General features: G+C 45.9%; 1 protein-coding gene across 3 annotated transcripts in view; it reads left to right on the top strand.

Annotated features, from left to right (window-relative positions):
* The first annotated feature begins 507 nt into the window (after positions 1-507).
* The window catches only part of DENND2A (DENN domain containing 2A), a 59338-nt gene continuing 45442 nt past the window's right edge, over positions 508-14403 (top strand). For all 3 annotated transcript variants that reach the window (XM_030452631.1, XM_030452622.1, XM_030452639.1), the window contains exon 1: positions 508-577. The gene's annotated coding sequence lies outside the window, so the exon portion shown is untranslated. The remainder of the gene's footprint in view (positions 578-14403) is intronic.

Raw genomic sequence — 14403 nt, 5'->3', positions numbered from 1 at the left:
CGCAGGTGAACAGTTCTGCTGATGGGAATGGTTTCTCAGGCCTGGGGCTTTCCTGGCCAGACGCTTTCTCCTGAAATCCCCCCTGCGAGCTGATACTGGTGCCGGTTTGGTAGCAAGAAGGGACTTTCTGCTTTTCCTCGGATTATGTCTGTTTGCAATTAGACAGGCGTCTTGCGCACCTCAACTCTATTTTTAAATTTTTTTTCTTTCTTTTTAAATGTCTGCCCTTGCCTTCGACGCCTCCCCCTCCGTGCGCTCCCCCCAGGTTCCAGCCTCGCCGAACCTCCCAGCACCCCGGCTGGCATCCAGGGCAGGACGTGGTGTTCCCCCGAGCGGAGGGGCGGGCGCGGTTGCCTCGGCGGCGGGGCGGGGAGGGGCGGTGCTCCCGCTGGAGGGCGGCCGGGGCCGGGACTGGGGCTGGGGCTGGGGTTGGGGCTGGTGCCGGCGGGGGGCGGCGGCGCTGCATGGCGCGGCGGGCGGGGAGCCCCCAGCCGCGCGTCCGCACGCCGCCAGCCCGGCGCCGGGCGCCGCCGCCATGCCGGGGCACGGCCCCCCACCCCCGCCACTGCCGAGGAAGGTAAGGGGGCGTCGAGGGGCCCGTGATGGGGGCCGGAGCAGCGGCGGGGGCTACCGGGGAAGAACGGGTAGAGGGGACCTGGAGGCAGCCCTCCGCAACCTCTAGACCGCTCGTCTCCCGTGACGGTGGTCGGGGTACGGGGGGAATGCCGCTCCAAAAAATCGCTGATTCCTTTTTTTTCCTTTAGCTCCTAAGTTGGTTTTTCTTCCCCTGGTAATGCGTGTGGCTGCAGAGACCAGAAACCGGGGGGCTTGAGCCGAACCCCCTCGCCTTCCCGGCCGGTGAGGGCACCGCCGCTCGTCCCCTCCGGTTTCCGTCGGGATGGGGAGCCCTACTGTTCCCTCCGTCCTTCTCGAGTGCGGGCGGGACGTAGCCGGAGGGGCTGTCGGCCGCAGGGGAGTGGGAGAAGAGCAGGGGGTACGGAAGGAGGGCGGTGGTCCCGTAGCCGGACCAAGTGGTTCGAGAGCGACGGGCCGAAGGAGCGGAGGCAACTCAGCCGGCCACCGCTCGGCCCCTGGGTGAACTCAGCCCCACTTCGGTATCCTGAAATAAATAAATAAATAAAATGTATATGCACATATATATACGAAGAAACGCTCGCTGAGCAGATTCTTTGGGAGAAGCCCGGGCCCTGCTGGAGCAAGAAGCAGAGTCCCTCTCAGTTTCAGTAAACTCTGAGTAACTGCGTGATAGTAGCTCTGCATTTCTTTCTTTCTGCTCTGGATATCCTCCTTTTCTCTTGCTTTGCCATCGGTAGGAGGAAACGTCTGCACTTGGGTGCAGTCCGTAGCTTAACAGGGTGGCATTTCTGACTCCTGTTTGTGTTCAGTGGGAGGATTCACCTGTCTTGAGGCCAGAAACACCAATGCACCTTCCCATTGTGGTACCGAGGGATGGTGGCTGCTAATGTGATAGGCACAGAGATGGGGATAAACGCCAGCTGGTGTAAGAACAACGAAGAATTAACAGTCTGCTGCTGTGGTCCCAGGGTGTCACATGCAAGCTGGAGAGTAAACTCTAAGGTGCATTTGGGACACTTGCAGAAGATGTGATTTTGTGAGTCTACATAGAGCCTGGCTCTTGATGCTTAGTGCTGGAAAGAGGGGTGGCTATGGGGGGTTGAAGCTTTCTGACTGCTAGGGGATGCACTGGAGCCTCACAGGAGATGGTATTAACTGCTGAGCGTTGGGTACTTAACATACTCTCTACAAGAGCACGGTTTTGTTTCCTGGACAGGTCAGCAAGTTGTGTGGGAGCTGTTCCTGCTCCTGGGGTGTTCTGGGCCACCTTTGCTCTCAGCGTTTAAACTGAGTTGTTGCTTTTGGAGAGGAGTTTCTCTGGCCTGGAGCTCTGCTAGGAGCATAAGGAAAAGGGCAGAGAGATTTCCATGGGGCTTTAATTTGCTGCTAGGAGAGCTTCTGGTGTTGCTGGTGGATTAAGAAGCTGTTTTATGTGTTGGCTGCCACTTTACTGACCACTCATTCTTGGTGTGTGGTAGCGAACTCAAATAAAGTGTACTGGCTCCATTTCTGAACCACCAAAAAGGGAGTCATTACTACATCCTGCCAGAGGAAAGGAATGTGTTTCCTCGATCCTTGTGTAGTATTCTGAATTGTTGTCATTGGGGTAGTGTTTGTGAGGTTTGCTGGTTGTGGTTTTTTGTTTGGTTGGATTTTCTAAAATAATCCAGTGTTTCAGTGTGTTAGAATGGCTAACCACCACATCAGGACAGACTTGGAAACAACTGAAAACTGTGAAGTATCGAAATTACAGGAAAGCCACAGAATTTCCCAGGGTAATGCAGAGTCTCTTTGAGAAACAGAAGAGAAAGCACTGAAAACAAAGGGCACTGGAGCAGCCCTGGATGTAAAAAGCAGTCTAAAGATGTGTGGCTCAGCTGGGATTTCTCTTTGCCTCTGAATGGGAAGGTGGTGTGGTGAAGCCTGGGTTGGCCTTTGGCATGTCCCTCTCCTGACAGTCCATGTAGAAGTTGCTCCCTGTTCATCAACTCAGATCCCCAGGCACAGTTCTCCTTGTAGACTACAAGTGCATGTGCAGTGTACCAAAGTTCTGCTTTTGGTACTGTCCCCAGCCTGATGATGCCTTGGGAAATCTTTGAGGACATTTTGTCTGCAGAGACAACCACATGATGCTTTCCGTTCTCCAAAAACAAGAAGGGAGTTTAGATCCTTTGTTAAGTGTTTACAATATGCTTGTCTTTCTGCCATGCCAGGTGTATTTATGTGTTGGAAATGTTCGTTTTGACAAGATGATAAATAAAGATCACCTAAGCTGCAAGGCTGTGGTTTTCACAGAGTGTTGATCTTAGTTGGGTAGGAGCTTGTTGTTCTGAATATCAGCCATAGTAACTAATTCATCTGGACAGGAATTAAAATCTCTGTTTTGCTGGCTGGTTTGGGGGCACAGAGGCAAATATAATCCTTGTCTCAAGTGTAAGAAATTTGGCAATGAGATCTTTGTGCAACTGAGCTAGACTGTTAAACACGGAGAGATGCTGGACATTTCAGAAGTGCCCTAAAAGTGTGTTCTTTTGGATTCCTCTGAACGTATCACCCCAGACAGCTGTTTTTCTCTTCTTTCTGTGGCACCTGACATTTATTTCCTGACTGGGTCTGCGCTGCTCCTTCCTAAGTGGAGGCCAGGCCAAGGGGAGAAAAGGCTCTGTAGTGCACCACTAAGCCCATGAGAGTGTAGAAGAGCCTCTCTTAAGCTCTTGTTGAAGCTGGTTGATTTTGATGCTCAGCTCTCTTAGGCATACAGAGCTGGGGTATAAGCTCTTCAGGGAAGCATTTTTTAGCGGAAGGATTTAAGTACTAGTGGCTGATAGGGCTGTTGGCAGGGTCCCAAGATCTGGCTGGAAGAGGCCTCTACTATGAAGGAAGTGCTGAAATAGGACTTTTAATGAACTTGCATAGCAGTTCCTTAAGGACTATGAAGACTCTCCACAGGGAAGAAGGGAGTGGGATGTGGCTAGAAAGAAATTCCTTGTTGCATTTGAGTTCTGTCAGTACATGAGAGAGCCCGGTTTTGCCTGGATACAGCTCAAATAACATTGCATCTGAGGGGCTGTACACACTGTTTTACCCAGGCAAGGCTGGAAAAGAGACAGTATTTTTTTTGAGTGTAGCTCTGAAGTGCAATGGAAAGGACAATAGCATGTTTGTCTTGTTTCTTTCTCGAGTTTTTACCTCTAAGCAGCTTTACCAGCTACTGGCAATAAAAGCAGAGGCTTAAATGTGTGACTATGCAGGACATTTGGTGATGGTTTCAACCCCAGGTTTTAGTGAAGACAGCCTTCATTCCAGAATCCTGGCTTCATGAAAGCTGTACTTATGAAATGTAGGGTTCCATAGGGACCTTGGGTGATCTTGAAGTTAGGTGCCTAAGACAAAGAAGCCAGAGTCCCTGGAACCACTGACCCTTTACAACCTGGGTTTTCAACCAAAGGCTGCCACGTCTGTGAGTGGCAGCCTGGCACAGAACAGACTGAGGAGCAATTAAAGGTCTCTGTTGTCAGCATAGCACTAAAAGACACCACCATCTTACAAAAGTAGACACTTAAGGCCTTACCGGGCAGTCCTATTCAAGATCTATCCCAACCTTTATGTAGTTAACCACCTAACTGGGTCAAGGTACTCTGTGTCTTGCAGACATTCAAATGATGAGGTGGAATTCGTAAGTCTGCAGTCCCTGGTTAGAGTAATGGATACTTGCCAGCTGCTTATATGAGCCTTCACCAGTTCATGTCTTTTAGTGATCCAGGAGCTCATTGAGAACTCATGGCATAGAACTTGCAGTGAAGCACCCTTTGGGGGCTGCCATCATGATGGTCCTGTCCCTCCTGTGCTGAGACAGCTCTGAGCAGCTCTGAACATGTGGTTGCAGCCTGTCACCATTGCAGTTTCCAACAGAAGTTCTGCTTTTGGGATAATCCTGGTCTGGTGGCCAGGGTAATCCTATGCTGAAACCCCCTGGATGTGTGCTGCTCTGAAGTAAATATGTTTCCTAATCATTTGCTGGTAAAATGTGGGGTGCCATGTGTGCAACAAAGACCATAAAAGGCAGCTCATGAGAAAACTTCCTTGCAAGAAATTTGAAATAGCAGGACTCCTTCCATTAATACAGATAACATGTATTGAGAACTTTATTTTTGTCTTTTCTTCAAATAGCACTGTCCCATGGTAAAGCTGAGGGGAAAGCAAGCATAATTGGAAAGATAGAAGCTCAAAAGAGTAATGACCTGCTGGAATGAATGCTGTGAGTGCTGGTATAATCTTCCTCCTTTGTTTCAGTGCTTCTTCCCCTCCCCAGATCAGGGAAACCAGCTGCAGCTGGCATACTGATAGTTCCAGGGATCTATTGGGGCAGATTCAATACTCACAGTGATGATTAAAGCTCAGTTTTTAGTAACTAAACTTGTTAGGAGTTGGTAGATCTCTGAGGCCTTCTTGAGCTTTTCTGGCAGGGTCATGAGCCCACTGCCAGCCAGGTTTGCTTACAGTCTTTAGGATCTTTTCAGTTGCTTGTGCAAATGAGAATTTGGCTTGAATGTTACCTGTTACAGAATCATGAAATCATAGAATATGCTGAGTTGGGAGGGACCCATCAGGATCATCAAGTCCAACTCCTACAGTTCTTGTAGGGCACCCCAAGAATCACACCATGTGCCTGAGAGCATCACCCAAACACTTCTTGAACTCGGGCAGGCTTGGTGCTGTGGTCACTTGCCTGGGGAACTTGTTCCAATGTTTGGCCATCCTCTGGATGAAAAACCTTTTCCTGATATCTAACCTAAACCTCCCCTGATTCAGCTTTCTGCCATTTCCCTGAGTCCTGTCGTTGGTCACAGGAGTGAAAAAATCAGAATCTGCCCCATCTCTTCCCCTGTGAGGAAACCATAGACTGCTATGAGGTCACCCCTCAGCCTCCTTTTCAATCCAGGTGACCTCAGCAGCTTCTCATGTTATCCCTTCCAGACCTTCACCATCCTCATGGTTCTCCTTTGGATGCTCTGCAAAAGCTTGATGTCTTTTTTTATATTGTGCTGCCCCAAACTGCACTCAGTACTCACGTGGTCCTTTACTGAGCAACTCATGGGTGGTTGGTGTGAAGCCTCAGGTTGCTCACTGGGAGCAGGGGTCCCTGTGGCCAGACCGCTGTGTTCAGCCCAAGCAGGAGTCTGCTGGTCCTCATTCCCCCTGCACCAGAGCCAAATCTTGCTGTGAGCTCTGTGCTCCCAGGCTGGGAATCAGCAGTGTTTATGTGATGAATGGGAGCAGAAGATGGCTTTTCCTGAGCACTGCCTTTGCCCATGCGTGTGCTGGCCCACAGCCAGGATGGAAACTCTGTCCTCATGAGCAGAGAGAGTGAGATGGGAGGGGCAAGAGATGGAGAGGGGCCCAGAAGCAGAGGGAATTAAAATGAAAGCACCAACACAGTGAAAAACCTCTAACAGAGGGGCATGGCTGTCCCCTGGGCTCTTCACACAGTTGGCTTCACATGCAGTGCTGCTGAGGTCTGATCTAGGAGTGTGGGTATGGGGCATGGATCATTTTGAGATGTGTGATGGAAGATCAGAGTAAAAGGCAAAAGGAAGGAAGGTAGACAGGTAAGTTAGCTGTTGTTTGGCTCTATCTATGATGCCTGAAGTAGGGGTTATGAGTTCCTACTGTTGTGCCACTAATAAAGCAGATGTTGCTGGTTAAGCAATTGGAGGGGCATCCTTTAGCTGCAGCAAGTATTGTCTCATCTTTGCAAAACAGTATTGCAAATGCTGACGGAGTTGTCTTTCACTGGTCTTGTTCCTTCTAGCACATATAAAGCAGAAAGCTATTGATCTGGATTGAGACTGGTGTAAAGATAGGTTCTCTAAGTAGATGCTGGTAGCTGTATTTTCCTGTGCTCAGCTCCTCATGAGGCGTCATGGTACGTAAACAGAATCGCTGAAAAATTCAGCATACAGAGTGCTGACCTTGTATGGAAGGGTGTTGCCTTAGATATCTGTGCTGGAGACAGCCTAGCAGAAAATCTGGCTTCAGAAAAGCAGTCAGAAAAGCTTGGCTCTCTGCTAATTTGAAAATCTGGCTCAGACATTTGAAATGTTGAGAACTGATGATGGTTAGCGGCAGCTTAAGTGAGGAAAGGTACCACCTCACTTGGAAGTGGATAAAAGAGTTCTGGGTGGGACCCTGCCAGGCACTGGGACTCCTGGTCCCCAGAGCAAATGGCTTCTGACCAAGTTCAGGCACTTAAGGTGTGTTTCCAGAAACTTACTTGGAGCTCTGGCAGTCCACCAGAGAGACTATTCTAGAGGGCAAAGACTTAGTGCTCTTTGAAACCATAATAATAATAATTTTAGATGCTCTGTGTTTTCATGAAATTTCGGGAATCCAAGTGGTGAAGCATTTCTGTGATCCTGCTCTACTTAAATATTCTGTACAGTGTCCTCAGTTTGGCAAATTATTTAAGCAGACGTGCAGGCCTAGGCACGTGCTTAAATCCACCCATCAGAGCACTTCAGCTCCCAGTGCTGTACATCATTCCTGCTCAGGGAAGTTTGGACTGGAATTTGTGTAGTCTAATTGAAGACAGTGGGCTTTGAGCATAGGCTTAAAATTAAACACCTGCTTAGGTGCTTTCCTCATCACAAGTGGTCTTTCACACACCCAGCTGCATTTAGGAGAATCATTTTCTATCAGCGGTGTCCTTGAATCTTGCTTTCCCCTTAATATCCTGCGAGGTTTCATATGGAGTTCTTGCTGTGTTACTGTGAGCAGTTCAGGTGAGATGCTGTCAGAGCCCTGGTATTTTGCTAGCATTGTGACTGGGCATGCATATGTGAATGATTAAATCAACCCATCAGAGTGTCATCTGGAGAGAAACAAATGCTGAGTTTGCTTTGCAGGAAGGGGGAGGATGAGATTCCCCCTCTGTATTTTTTGCTGAAAGCTTTCCCCTCTGCAGATGTGCAGCTGCTGAAGTTCTTTGCCAAAAGCTGGCCATGACTTAGAGAGCTGGGGAACGTGCACACATCTGTTTGCAGAGGAGAGCAGCAAAGGGGCTCGGGTCTTCTGTCCTAGGGGATTATGTTCTCATGATAGATAGTGCTGGCTGTCACGGAGGGAAATGGCAAATTTCACAGGGCACCATGAGGGGACTTCATAAATAGGAGTTTGCTCTCCCAGCAGCACCTTGCTAAATTAAAAAGAGCTCCCCGAGACTTTTCAGACAATGAAGCTTTTCCTTTAAAAATGTTCACACACACCCCCCCAAGAAGATGGATGAGTTTTCCACAAGCAAAAATGTGCTTCAGCTGCAAAGCATACTGTGAATAATAGGCTTCACCTTTTCTCTTAGGTAGTAGGAATCGAGTCTTAGTTTATGCAGAGTTTTGAGTGGCACAAGAGTAAAAGGAAATAAATGCCTCTTGCTGCAGTTGAGAGGGATATAATCTCCAGCACATGTAGCACTTTAGAAATCAAAATCCGACCAAAACCACACCCTGAGGCATCCTTCACAGTCTACGGAAGTCTATGGGAACTTCTCCATGAATTCAGGGAGCTTGGGATCAGACTGTAATTGGGAGTCTGTTTTCCCCTGCCTTGACATACTAGGCTGTATGTGCAGCAATCTGTAGTCAAATTCTGCAAGCTAATTTCTTACTGAAAATAGATGTGTAAGGTATTGAGCCTTTTCCAGCTGAGGTAAGAAGCCCTGATCTAGCTGGCTGCCATTTTCTAGCTTTGTCAAACTCTTGAGAAAGGACTGAAAAGCTTCCTACTGGGAAACCAACACGTGATAACAATTTTCTGCATTAGATTTCTGTCTCAGTCACCTGAAAGTACTGTGAGTGGCTCCAAACTGAAGTTTTGCCATAGAGTCACCTCTCGCATACAACAGTCCTTGTATTGGTGAGGAATACTGAAAGTTATTGCCACTTAGTCTGCGCTAAAGCTTGCCCCATTGGTATCCTCTTGTTTTCACAGTAGGAAACTTCCCTTATAGGATGGTTTAGCATACACATATTCAGTGGGAAACCAAGTTTTACCCTGTTAAATTCCTGAATTCCTCTGCTAGTCAGAGAAAGACACTTTTGGGTGCGTTTCAAGGAAAAACAGGATCGGATCATTTCTGAAAGCCACAACTGTGATAAAATTCTGTCAGAATTTGATGAGGCTGGATTTTTTAAAACTAATTTATTCTGACATGTAATATATTGCTTCATGTCCCACTTGTTTAATATTTGCTTGCATGTGGTAAATTTTTTTTTTCTGATCCAGAGGAATCTGGAAACATTATCAGAAAGAGAGGATATGCCCTGTCAGAGCACTGAAGGACTTCAACTCTGACCAGCAATCGCTGCAGGAATAAAAGTTGTAGGTTTTCTATTCTTCAAACCAAACTATTTTCATACACCAATCCCAGTCCCTTTGCTCTTCCATGCTCAAGACAAGCTTCCATTTGATGATGATGATTATTGTTGTTGTGAATAGAACAGGAATAACAATAGGAATAACAATAGGAATAGCAATAGCAATGCTTCAGTTGGAAAGGTCGTACAACTACTCCAACTGCCTGACCTATTCTGGGGCTGTTCAGTCTGGAGAAGAGGAGGCTCAGGGGAGACCTCATCGCTGTCTACAACTCCCTGAAAGGAGGTTGTAACCGGGTGGACGTTGGTCTCTTTTGCCAGACGACTTTCAACAAGACAAGAGGGCATGGTCTTAAGTTGTGCCAGGGGAAATTTAGGTTAGATATTAGAAAGAATTTCTTTACGGAGAGAGTGATCCGGCATTGGAATGGGCTGCCCAGGGAAGTAGTGGATTCTCCATCTCTGGAGCTATTTAAAAAGAGACTTGATGTGGCACTCAGTGCCATAGTCTAGAAACCGCAACGGTGGTAAAAGGGTTGGACTCGATGATCTCTGAGGTCCTTTCCAACCCAGCCAATTCTATGATTCTATGATCAGCCAGACCTGACCAGAGACATCAACCACATCTCTGGGAAGTCTGTTTCAGTGTCTGACCACCCTCTTGGTAAAGAAATGCTTTTTAATGACCAGGCTGAACCTTCTCTGGCATAGCTTTGAATAATTTCTACGTGTCCTGTCACCGTGTACCAGAGAGAAGAGATCAGCACCTCCATCTCCACATCCTCTCCTTAGGAAGCTGCAAAGAGCAGTGAGGTAGTTCCTCAGCCTCCTTTTCTCCAAACTCAACAAACCTGAAGTCCTTAACGTCTCCACACAGGACATACCTTCCAGTCTTTTCACCAGCTTTGTTGCCCTCTTTGGATGAATTCAACAGTAGCATTTTATTTGTACTTCAGCCTCCTGGTAAAGATCTGCTTTTTGAAAAAAGAAGCTTGACTTTGGATTATGTTGAGTTTTCTTTCATTCTATTTTTAAGTAAAAAGAAATTTTCAGAAAAGCCTGAAAACAGTTAATCACCAGCCTATTATTTTTTCCTGAAGGACTGAAGAAGTTCAGTCGTTCTGCTGTCTCTGTTGCATGTGTAACTTTTTTTCTTTTTTTTTTTAAAAAAAAACGAAACAAAACCTGTGAATATTTTGCAAAGGAGAAGATTTTGATGTGACTTGCCATGAAATCCTTGGGTGCAGAATTAAGCAGGAGACTGTATCACACAACTTTTCTTTAGCTTTGCAGGGTCAGCATAACTCAGTGGTACATCGATGGAGCACAGTGATGTGTACACGGATGAGATGGATTGGCCCATTATTGCAGTTTAGTTCCTGCATAGAAAACTATGTTCATCTGAGGTATCTGGAAGCATATTTGCAATATAAACTTACTTTTATCTCAGTGTATGCTACTTTGAAAAGTCAGTCTTGCTATGCCTACAACCAGAAGTAGGAGTGATTTCTTAGTAATCACTATTTATACCTGTCATCAAAAGTCAAATTCTTATGAATAAAGTCTAAAGTGATTTCTTAGTTTTATATGATATTTACAATACAATGCATCTCTGTTACTCCTTTAGCTTGGGAAGGCTTATAAGTAATAATTACTTCTTCCTAACCTCTTGCTAGTGCTGAAGTTTTTCCTCTGCCTTATTTTTCTTTTTAATATGAATGCAGTGAAACCACTTGGAGAAGAGGATGACAGATTTTTGTCAAGTATATGCTATCCCATGTGAACATTTGAGTTGTTACATGTTTGGAAGGGATGGGAAGAAGAATGGCAAAACTTTTACTTACCAGCCAAGAAGTAAAATAATTATAGCATTACATAAATTCTTCTTGCACTTCTAACTGAATAAAATGTTTGGGGAATTTTCCCTAAAAGATCCAGATTAGCTTTAGTTTGCCAGTAACATCTGTAGAAATTCTCTTTTCAATGAAGAAAATCACACTTATCAAAAGATCCATTGTTTTCAGGCATGGATAATTGAAACAGCATAGTGCAGCTTCTACCTTTGCATAAAGCAGGTGGTTCTGGTGGAGTATCTGTCTTAAGTGTATCATAGGGTATCTAATCTAGAGAACATGTGCATTTGTTACAATCAGCATCTTCTGCAGAGACAAAAACATTTTCTTCTCAGAGCCCAGCCATTAGAGCTGGGTGTGTAATTCTGGTCTTTTGGGGGCAGGGGAGATAGCAACATCACAGAGGAACCTGTGTATCATCAGTGTTGTACTTGTAAGGTCACTTTTGTCCTAATGCTGGTGATCTATTGTGAGAGACCTCATATGCCACCCTGCAGGAAACTTTTTCTTTTAACATTGTATGAGAACCTGTAAGAATTGACCCTTGCAGAAAGGTTTTATGGGGCTCTCCTTGGGTATCTATAGGTGAGGAGCAGAAATGAGATGGATGTGAAGAGTTCAGTGGGTGAAATGCAAGCCACAGCATCGTCACTGGAGTCAAACCAACGCCCTCAGTAGCGCTAGGATTTTGGCTCTTATTGGGCTAGAAATGAGATGTTCATGAGCATTTAAGATGAAAGGGGATGGTGTTTATTGAATAGTTCAGGAAACAGGGGCTTCCGCAAAGAGTTTGACTCCAGAAGTCTCCTACTTTGATATTTTGTTCTGGGTCCTGTAAAAGGCGCCCTTGTGAAACGCATTCAGTGCTGGCTCCTTTGTAGTAATGAGTTTTCCTGTGCACAATAAACAGTATCGGGGCCCAGGCCAGGACAACATTCAAACATCTTGGGTGGAGTATGCCTTTGTGGTTACTCTGGAATACAAAACTTGGATGCATGTTCTCAGGGTTGGAAGTTTCTGTAAGAAGAGCTCTGCTTCAGTCATGAGATAAGGGCTTGGTGGAGGAAATCGAATGTGGGTGCTCTGCTTCTGCTCCGTTGTCAAACAGTTCAATATATATGAAAGAAAGTAAACAATGGACATTGCAGTCCCCTGGAGTATCTATTGCCTTTAGCACATCCCTTGGAAGACAGTAGTGAAAACTACGTGCCTGTTTGATGGCTCCAGTTTCTAGGTTTTCTACCATAAGAAAGCCAAAAAAATCTTTCAGAAAAAACAAACAAATAAATGCTTTCAGATTTCTCAGTTTGGGCATTTTAAAAAATGTAGTTATGAAATAACTTTAAGCTTTTGAAGAAATTGTACCCTGGTCTCTCTGAAAGTGGAATGAATTTGAGAAAAAAATATTTTCTTTTTCTAATAATGAGAATTTAGCACACATCAGTATTTCCCAAGGCAGCTTTACTGGTGGGTTCATGGCCTCCCTAATAGTTTTCACTGAACTGTTGAAGTTTGTTGGGCCCTAGAGAAACATGACAAAAGACCAAAGTGTGATAAAGATTGCATAATTGTATATCTTGTTTTAGCAGTCATTTTTTTACTGTTTTCTATCTGATCAGTAGGAGAGTTTTAAGAGATGAGAGGCAAAAAAGTATCTCTTAAGGAAGAAAAGGCACCTACTAATAGCATTTTGACAGGGAGTGGGTTTTACATTTTTTTGGGAAACAAGACCAAAAAAAAACCAAACCAAAGAGAAACTAAAAATAAACTTCATCTTTCTTCTTTTACATCTAATTAATGACAGTTTATTATAGGATAATCCAGGTTGGAGTGGATTATAAGAAGTCTCTACTCCAGTCTCTTGCAGAAAGCAGCTTCAGGCTTGAGCTCAGACAAGGTTGCTCAGGGCTTTGTCCAATTTGCTCTTAAGTGATGGAGACTGCAGGACTATTCCAGTGAATAGATCTTATATATAGATCTCATACATAGATCTCTTACAGACCTCATGGTGAAAAAAAAAATTATATCAGGTATCTTTCTTTTTTCTACTTTTCCCCATTGTCTCTTATGCAGCCGAGAGAGAAACAGCCAGGGCACTGGCTTCAGGTCCCACACTGTGCTTACAGTGATGGTTTTGTTTTTATGAGAGGCAGAATGTTTAAGTAGTCACAGTAGAATGTGGAAACCTGAGTCTTGTTTCTGAAAGGGACTGGGATGCATAAGTGGCAGTCCAGATCTGGCTTGGGTGCACTTGGGTGCAGAGCATCACTGGGTCAGTTTGTCCATCTTCCAAGCTGTCAGGATGTGAGGAAGCTCTTTAGGTCATGTCTGGATGAGTGAGTTCTTCTGGAAGTGCTTTTTTTGAGGGTTGTGACCTGTTATCTCAGACATCTCCCTCATCATCAAGTTCAGCCAGCTCCCTTGAACACCTTGTCAGAGTCCGCAAGGTATGTACAAGGTGCACAAAGATACAGATAGATGTTTTCTCAGTTTTTCCAGCAATGCCTAGACAGTGTCTCCTGTTGCAATCAGTGAAAAAGGAATGCATGCTCAGAGGTCTTTGAAAATGTTAGCTACTTCTATGTTTTTTTTAAAAAAAGCCTGATCCTCAGTTTTGAAAATGGGTCTTAAACTTTGAAGTCTTGTAGTCAGTTCTGCAAGTTTTACCTTTCTTTTATTTATTAATTTATTTCCTCAGGGCTTTTCTGCCACAAAGTTGGAAGCAGGATGTGCCACCAAGCACATTGTAGTGTCTTGCTGAATTCTTGGCTGACCGTACAAGGGAACAATCAGATTTTATTTTCCCCTGCTGCATTGTTGTTGGTTTGTTTTTTTTTTCATACTCAGAAGCTGTACCAAAGCCCTGTATCCCTGTATCAAAGGGGAAAATGGATGGATGGTTATGGATGGACTTACTATGTTCTGTCCTTGTCTGGTGGGTTGGGGAGCCAAAGAACAAAGGGTCCCTCCCCATGCTTTTTTGTGCTCGGGTTGCTAAATGTCTGGGTGCTGAGAGGGTCGCGGGCAGCTGAGCAACGTGGCAATGTGAGGTGATTTGGTTTTGCTTTCTTGTCCAGGAGTGGCGGTGAGAACAGCGCAGAAGAAACCCCCTGTGTTTCCTTGGTCCACTGCCTTGACGCTTGGCTCCTCTGCCGAACCCTTCGGCGGTTCCTGTGCTCAGGATCCCCTCCCGGTGCCTGGGAGGCAGAGAGTAGGGGACCGGTCGAGTGAAAGGGTGGAGGAGGAAGAGCGATTCCCCCCCCCCCCCGGGATTTGGGGTTTCGGTTCGGGTGGGTTTTTTTCACCACTTTTATTGACCATGAGTGCAATGACCGCTTAACCACACGGCCTGGGCTGGCTCCCTCCCCCACGCTTCCTCTCCCTGGCAGAGCTGAGGCTCTCAGATTTCCTCCCAGCGCGGGCGGATGGCGGCTCTCAGCTACATTCCTCTCGGTACAAAAGAAAAGGAAAAACTGCTCTCCACTCGGGCAGATGGCCGACTGTTTCCTGGCAGCCCCGCTCCACTGTCCTTTTTTCTATTGTCCTGACAAACACATGCACGCACGCACACACCCACAGGG

Source organism: Calypte anna, chromosome 1 (genome assembly GCF_003957555.1).
Source record: "Calypte anna isolate BGI_N300 chromosome 1, bCalAnn1_v1.p, whole genome shotgun sequence".
NCBI lineage: Eukaryota > Metazoa > Chordata > Aves > Apodiformes > Trochilidae > Calypte > Calypte anna.
Note: the sequence above shows the minus strand (reverse complement) of the source record. Positions and strands in the feature narration are given on the sequence as shown.